At 42.7% G+C, this 8,688-nt stretch overlaps 1 protein-coding gene and 1 pseudogene across 1 annotated transcript in view; both read right to left on the reverse strand.

Moving 5' to 3' along the window:
- Positions 1-8,688, reverse strand: part of LOC139180898 (A-kinase anchor protein 17B-like) — a 60,519-nt gene that overhangs the window by 35,277 nt on the left and 16,554 nt on the right. The window lies entirely within an intron of this gene.
- On the reverse strand, positions 7,050-8,654 carry LOC139181121 (RCC1-like G exchanging factor-like protein; annotated as a pseudogene).

Here is an 8,688-nt window from a genome sequence, read left to right on the forward strand (position 1 = left end):
TGGGATCATACAGTACTTTTTGTGACAGGCTAATTTCCCTCAGCAAAATGCCCTCAAGCTGCATCCATTGTGTAGTATGTGACAAGATTTCCTTCTTTTTTAAGGCTGAATAATATTCCACTGTATGTATATGCCACATTTTGCTTATCCATTTATGTGTCAGTGGGCATGTGGGTTGCTTCCAGCTCCTGGTTATTGTGAATAGTGCTGTTATTAACGTGGATGTACAAACATCTCTTTGAGAACTCATTTTCACTTCTTTTGGATACATATCTGGCAGTGGGGTTACTGGATCACATGATAATTCTATTTTTAATTTTCTTGAGGAACCTCTATCTTATTTTCCCCAGCAGCTGAGCCACTCTGTACATTCTCAACAACACTGTACAAGGGTTCCAGTTTCTCTACATGTTCACCAATAGTTGTTATTTCCTGTTTTTTTAAAATAATAGTTCTTCTAATGTACGTAAGGTGATTTCCTCCTTATTTCTAACAGTTACATAGTGCTTTGTAATGTGGAAAAATCTCTATCAATGGACAGTTTGACCCTGGTCTTCAGGTATTTCAAATAATGCTGCAGTGAACACCCATATATCTTTATATACATGTGGAGTACTTGTAGCAAAGGAATTGCCAGGATAAAGTGTATGTGCTATTTTTTTTTGGGGGGGGGGTGCTGCAGATTTCAGAAGTTTCAACTGGTATCTTTCAGTGAATATATTAATGCTTTTGATTTAAAATAGTAAAAAAAAAATGTATGTGCTTTTTGGGTAACTTTTTATTATAAAATAATTTCAGACTTACCAAAAAAGTTGCAGGAACATCCATGTTCCTTTCATCCAGCTTCCTCTATTGTTAATAGTCAATTAATTTATCATTTCCTTTCAATATATATGCATATTTCTCTTTTTTCTAAACCACTTGGGAGTAAATTTTAGCCATGATGTTCCTTTAACCCTAAATATTTGAGCATGTATCTCTCAGAACAAAACAAATATTTCTCTTATATAAGTACAGTGCAACTATTAAAATCAGAAAATTAATATTGATAAAATAGTATTATCTAGCCTACAGAAAATATTCCTAGTTCTCCTATTGTACAAATAGTATTTCTGTATCAAAAAAGAACTGGCAGGAGTGGGGCAGTTCCAGGATATAATTCAGGATCAGACATTGCATTTGTCATTTCCACCTGGCCTCCAAAAGTTCCCAAGACTGTTTTTGCCTTTCATGACCATGACAGTCTTTTCATTATTTATTATTATTATTTGGAAGCAATCACAAACTTACAGAAAAGTTGGAAATACAATATAGAATGTCCTGAATTTTTCCTCCTGAACCATTTGAGTACTCTCACCAGCCTATGCCTGATCATCCCTGAATAATATTGTGTATATTTTTTTAACCAACAAAGATATTTTCCTATCTAGCTATGATACCACCACCATCATCAGGAAATTCACATTAATAGATTACTAACATCGAATCCTCAGGTCCCATTCAAGTTTCATCAGTTGTCCCCAATGGATCTATTATGGCAAAAGGATCCAGTTCAGACCTGTATGGTGCTTTTAGTTGTCATGTCTCCTCCATCTCCTTCATTGTGGAAGAGTTCCTTGGTCTTTCATTGACTTTTAAGACCTCGGCACTTCTTAAAATTTTATTTTTAATTGGAGGATAACTGCTTTACAATATTGTGTTGGCTTCTGCCATACAACAACATCAATTAGCCATAAGTATACATTTACTCCCTCCCTCTTGAACCTCGCTTCCACTCCCCCGATCCTGCCCTTCTAGGTCGTCACAGAGCACCAGGTTGAGCTGTTATACAGCAACTTCCCACTAGCTATCTGTTTTACGTATAAGACTTAGGAATTTTTTAAAACTCTGAGCGGGTTGTTTTGAAGAATGTCCCTCAATTTGGGTTTGCCTGATGTTTGCTCATGATTAGATTCAGGTTACACATCTTTGTGAGGCCTATGACAGAAGTGACACTGTACACTTCATTCTGTCAGGTGGAACGTGATTTCAGTGCATCCTGTTACTGGTGATGTTCGTTCTGATCGCTTGACTAAAGTGATATGTGCCAGGCTTCTTCACTGTGAAATTATTCTTTGCAATTAATTTTTTGTGGAGAAGTCCTTTGAGACTGTGCAAATCTTCCATTTCTCATCAAACTTTCAATTTATTCATCTGTTAATTTATATCAGTGTAGACTTATGTCTTCCTATTTTATTCAGTGGGTTATAATCCATTACGATCATTGCTTACTTTGACGCCCAAGTTATCCTTGATCTGACCACTGGGGACCCCTTCAAGAAGGCTTTTGTGTCCCTTCGATGTGTCCTCATCATTCTTTGTGCACTTCCTTATTTTCTGGTACAAGATAGTCCAGGTTCATCTTATACTTTCATTTATCCAGTCCTGAAACCAGCCATTGTTCTGAGACGTGGTTCTCTTTCGTGGAAAATAGTATTTGGAAGCCAAATCTGGGCACTAGGTATAGATAATGCCATTGTTGTGTTGCTGCTCCCTGACTCTCTAGAAGCTTCTTTTACACACTTTTATTCACATGCTTACACACACACAATACTCACAGATTTTATATCTCTATCTCTATCTATCTGCCCATGAGTTCACTCTGCTATATTCGAACCAACACCATAAAATTCATTCTAGCTTTCTCCCTTCCCATATTTGTAACAATTTATGATAATGAGGAAACTTTCTATTATTCTGAACACATTTTCTCATTTTATCAATCACCCTTATGCAATTGGAGAAGGAAATGGCAACCCACTCCAGTGTTCTTGCCTGGAGAATCCCAGGGACGGGGGAGCCTGGTGGGCTGCCGTCTACGGGGTCGCACAGAGTTGGACACGACTGAAGTGACTTAGCGGTATGCAATTGAACTGGGAGGTTTCTTTTTCATTTTTAATAATAACTACCATTTATTGACTGCTTATCATGTGCCAAGCACTGTCATATTGCTTGACAGCCAAAATTTTATTTACTTCTCACAAGTATACCTTGTGAGACAAGCATGATATCCCCATTTTTGAGAGGAAACTGAGGCATAGAAAGGGTAATTTGCTCAAGGTACAATAGCTAATTAAAATTAAGCCTGCCTGATTCAAACAAAGATCTAGATGACCTCCTAAGCACCATGCTATGCTAAGTCGCTTCAGTGGTGTCTGACTTTTTGCGACCCTACAGATTGTAGCCCACCAGACCTCTGCCCATGGGGATTCTCCAGGAAATAATATTGGAGTGGGTTGCCTGGAATCCTCCAGGGGATCTTCCCGACCCAGGGACGGAACCTGAGTCTCTCATGTTTCCTGCATTGGCAGACAGGTTCTTTACCACTAGTGCCACCTGGGCAGCCCCCTAAACACTATACTATTCTCTTTTTTTTTTTTGCCTTTTTTTTTCACTGTGGTAACAACACTTAACATGAGATCTGTCCTCTCAACATATTTTTAAGGTTACAGTAGACTATTGGTCTAACAGTCATACTATTCAGGTATGACCTACATCAAATCCCTTACAATTATACAGTGGAAGTAACAAATGGATTCATGGGAGTAGATCTGATAGAGTGGCTGAAGAACTATGGACAGAGGTTCATGACATTGTACAGGAGGCAGTGATCAAGACCATCCACAAGAAAAAGAAATGCAAAAAGGCAAAATAGTTGTCTAAGGAGGCCTTACAAATAGCTGAGAAAAGTGAAAGGCAAAGGAGAAAAGGAAAGATATACCCATCTGAATGCAGAGTTCCAAAGAATAGCAAGGAAAGATAAGAAAACCTTTCTCAGTGATCAATGCAAACAAATAGAGGAAAACAACAGAACGGGAATGACTAGGGATCTCTTAAAGAAAATTAGAGATACAAAGGAACATTTCATACAAAGATGGGCACAATAAAGGACAGAAACTATATGGACCTAACTGAAGCAGAAGACATTAAGAAGAAGTGGCAAGAATACACAGAAGAACTATACAAAAAAGATCTTAATCTCAGATAGCCATGATTGTATGATCATTCATCTAGAGCCAGACATCCTGGAGTGTGAAGTCAAGTGGGCCTTAGGAAGCATCACTACAAACAGCTAGTGGAGGTGATGAAATTCCAGTTGAGCTATTTCAAATCCTAAAAGATGATGCTGTGAAAGTGCTGCACTCAATAAACCAGAAAATTTGGAAAACTCATCAGTGGCCACAGGACTGGAAAAGGTCAGTTTCCATTCCAATCCCAAAGAAAGGCAATGCCAAAGAATGTTCACACCACCACACAATTGCATTCATCTCACATGTTCACAAAGTAATGCTCAAAATTCTCCAAGTGAGGCTTTAAAAGTATGTGAACCGAGACCTTCCAGATGTTCAAGCTGGATTTAGAAAAGGCAGAGGAACCAAAGATCATATTGCCAACATCCACTGGATCATAAAGCAAGAGAGTTCCAGAAAAACATCTACTTTTCCTTTATTGACTATGGCAAAGCCTTTGACTGTGTGGATCACAACAAACTGTGGAAAATTCTTAAAGAGATGGGAATACCAGACTACCTTACTGGCCTCCTGAGAAATCTGTATACAGGTCAAGAAGCAACAGTTAGACCGGACATGAATCAACGGACTGGTTCCAAATTGGGAAAGGAGTACGTCAAGACTGTATGTTGTCACCCTGCTTATTTAACTTATATGCAGAGTACATCATGTGACATGCCAGACTGGATGAAGTACAAGCTGGAATCAAGATTGCTGGGGGAAATATCAATAACCTCAGATATGCAGATGACACCACCCTTATGGCAGAAAGCGAAGAGGAACTAAAGAGCCTCTTGAGGAAAGTGAAAGAGGAGAGTGAAAAACCTGGCCTAAATTCAACATTCAAAAAACTAAGATCATGGCATCCAACCTCATCACTTCATAGCAAATAGATGGTAAAAGAATGGAAACAGTGAGAAACTTTATCTTGGGGGCTCCGAAAACACTGCAGATGGTGACTGCAGCCATGAAATTAAAAGATGCTTGCTCCTTGGAAGAAAGGCTATGACAGACCTAGACAGCATATTAAAAAGCAGAGACATTACTTTGCCAACAAATGCCCATCTTGTCAAAGCCATGGTTTTTCCAGTAGTCATGTATTAATGTGAGAGTTAGGCTATAAAGAAAGCTGAATGCTGAATAATTGCTGCTTTTGAACTGTGGTGTTGGAAAAGACTCTTGAGAGTCCCCTGGACTGCAAGGAGGTCCAACTAGTCAATCCTAAAGGAAATCAGTCCTGAATATTGATTGGGAGGACTGATACTGAAGCTGAAGCTCCAATACTTTGGCCATGGGAAGAGCTGACTCACTGGAAAAGATCCTGATGCTGGGAAAGATTGAAGGCAGGAGGAAAAGGGGATGACAGAGGATGAGGTGGTTGGATGGCATCACCAACCTGATGGTCATGAGTTTGAGCAAGTTATGGGAGTTGGTGACGGACAGAGAAGCCTGACGTGCTGCAGTCCATGATGTCTCAAAGAGTCAGACACAACTGAATTACTGAACTGAACTGACAGTAGACTATAAGCACAAAGTTGTACAGCAGATCCCTAGAACTTACTCATCTTACATTAGTGTATGTGCCATGTGTGCTCAGTTGCTTCAGTTGCATCTGACTCTTTGTAATCCCATGGAATGTAGCCCCAGGCTTCTCTGTCCATAGATTTTCCAGGCAAGAATATCGGAGTAGGTTGCCATGCCCTCCTCCAGGGGATCTTCCCAACCCAGTCATCGAACCTGTGTCTCCCACATCTCCTGTATTGCAGAAGGATTCTTTACCCACTGAGCCACCTGGGAAGCTCACTTATCTTACATAACAAAAACTATATATTCTTTAAAAGCCCCTCCACATTCCGTACTCCCCCAAACCCCTGACTACCACCATTTTACTGTCTTTTTCCACGAAGCTACTTTAGATACTCATCTAAGTAGAAACATGTGGTATTTGTCCTTCTGTGACTGGCTTATTTCACTTACCATAATGTTCTCAGGATTTATTCATGCTGTTGCATATGGCAGGTTTCATTATATTTTAAGGCTGAATAATATTCCATTGTATATGCGTGTATATGCATATGTGTGCAACATTTTCTTTATCCCTTCCTCTATCAATCAATACTTATGCCGTTTCTATACCTTGAAAGTGAGTTAGTCATTCAGTCATGTCCGACTCCTTGTGACCCCATGGACTCTAGCAGGCCAGGTTCCTCTGTCCATGGGATTTCCCAGGTGAGAATACTGGAGTGAGTTGCCAGTTCCTTCTCCAAGGTATCTTCCCAATCCAGGGATTGAACCCAGGTCTCCTGCATTGCAGGCAGTGTCTTTACCATTTGTTCTATATCTTGGCTATTATAAATAATGCTGCAGTGAACATGGGAAAATAGACACCTCTTTGAGATGTCAATTTCAATTCTTTTGGATACAAAGCCAGAAGGGGCACTGCAGAATCATATGGCCCTTCTATTGATTTTTTTTTTTTTGAGGGAACTCCATATTGTTTTCCATAATGACTGCACATTCCCATCAAAAGAGCACAAGGATTCCAATTTCTCTACGTTCTGGCCAACACTTCTTATCTGTTGTCTTTTTGATAATAGCCATCCTAACAGAGGTGAGGTAATTTTGATTTGCAGTTCCATCATGATTAGTTGGGCTTCTCAGGTAGCTCAGCAGGGGAGTTACAGCAATGCAGGAGACCCCAGTTCCATTCCTGGGTGGAGAAGATCCCCTGGAGGAGGGCATGGCAACCCACTCCAGTATTCTTGCCTGGAGAATCCCCATGGACAGAGGAGCCTGGAGTCACAAAGAGTTGGACATGACTGAGCGATCAAGCACAGCACAGCATATGATTAGTTATGTTGAATAGTTTTTCATATATTTGTATATATTCTTTAAAAACATGAAAAGGCAGAAAACAGACTTTATTCCAAAACAGACTTTTAAAAGATGCTGTTAAAGAAAAGGACACATTATGTTACTAACGCATATGTTTTTCACGATTTCTAAGTTTTCCTTCTCCAAGGCGAGCACTCCAGCCAAGCTTTCACGGGTTGTGTTCAAAGTCCTTGGCCCATAAAAATCTGGCCTCACTCTTCTTCCCGAGGGGGCCTCTCAAGTCTTCTGAGCCAGGCAGTAAGAAGGGCTACAAGGCAGGTGACTGCTGTGGGTCCACAGGGTCCTAGGCTGGCGCCCACTGGCATTTCCAGGAAGGACCCCCCCATGCAGGGCTGTCCGCTGTGTGCCAGCAGCACGCAGAGATGACCGAGTGAATAAGATCTCTGAAGACCAGACGTGACACCAGAAGCCGTCGTGTGTCCCCTGGAAGGAGCCAAGATAAGCCGATCATCCTCGACCTGCCAGGGCCACTCAGCCCTGGGTTTGGCGGATAATGGCAGCATCTGTACAGCGTGCCTCACCCTGGGCTGGGTTGGGGTGGGGGCAGGGACCAACTCTGGCACTTCTGGTCACCCAGCTCCAGGCTGCACAGAGCATGGCCCAGGGCATGGAGGACCCTGACACTCTCAGGCCCCATTCAGAGCCCCGCGGCTGCCCTTGCTGAGCAGGCCAAATGGTCCTGAGGCCAGGGCCAGGCTCCAAAGGATCAAGGAGGAGGTTCAGATGAGGGACTTGACCAGAGTCACCATGTGATCCACACCACATGCCATGCCCACGGGCTCCCCAGGAATAGTCACCCTCCATGGGAAGTACTGGTCTTCCACCCGGGCACCCTTGGATGTTCTTGCCTCACACAAACAGCTCTCCTCTGTTGGTCAGGGCAGCAAAATGGCTGAGTCCACAGCGAATGCAGGAAACCTGGACTCCTGGGTTGAACTCCGTCAGGCCAAAGAGAGTGGGTGGAATCATTTCTGAAAGACCAGTTTCCAGGAGGTTTGGTCCCTTCCCAAGAATTCCGTAGCCCCAGACAAAAACGTGTCCTTCTCTGTTTAATACAGCACAGCCTGTCCCCCGCCCCCCCCCCCCACAGCCTGCTTCACCCACGCCACTCCTGAGAAGGGCAAGCACCAGGGGGACGTTCACCTGTCTGGAGTCAGTGACAGAGGCAAGCCACAGGTACTCAGAGTTCCCCCACCTGAAGAAGCCCCCACTGGCCAACACGACCAGGCAGCAGTCCCCATAGGTATCCACCTGGATGACGTTCACTTCAGCAAGATCTCCGCCCAGCTTGGTGGGCATGCTGGTGATGTCATAGTGACCCAGACCTGTTTGCACACCTGTGACCAGGCCACAAGAATACACTTATCCTTTATCCGTCAGGAACAGACTATGGTCCTGACCACAGGCGACCTGGACTATCTGTCCATCGAAGTCCTGCATCCTATGGACTTTGTGACTTTCACTATAATTTCGTTTTCCACCACCTTTCTTCCACACTGCCTGTAAGAATTATTCCCCATGCTGAAGACTCCTTCACCATCTGTCAGGACAAGCAAGTGGGCTCTACCACAGGAGACCTGCAGCACCTGCATCTCCTGAGGTCTGTCCAGCAGCAGTGGCACAGGTGAGGGCTCCAAAACACTCTTATCCCCTCATTTTATCTTCCCGGCTCCTGTGAAATCTGAGCTGAGAATCTTTGTTGAGCCTCATACCCCAAACTTTCATTAATATCCTTGGTTTTAGA

Source organism: Bos indicus, chromosome X (assembly GCF_029378745.1).
Source record: "Bos indicus isolate NIAB-ARS_2022 breed Sahiwal x Tharparkar chromosome X, NIAB-ARS_B.indTharparkar_mat_pri_1.0, whole genome shotgun sequence".
Taxonomy (NCBI): Eukaryota; Metazoa; Chordata; class Mammalia; order Artiodactyla; family Bovidae; genus Bos; species Bos indicus.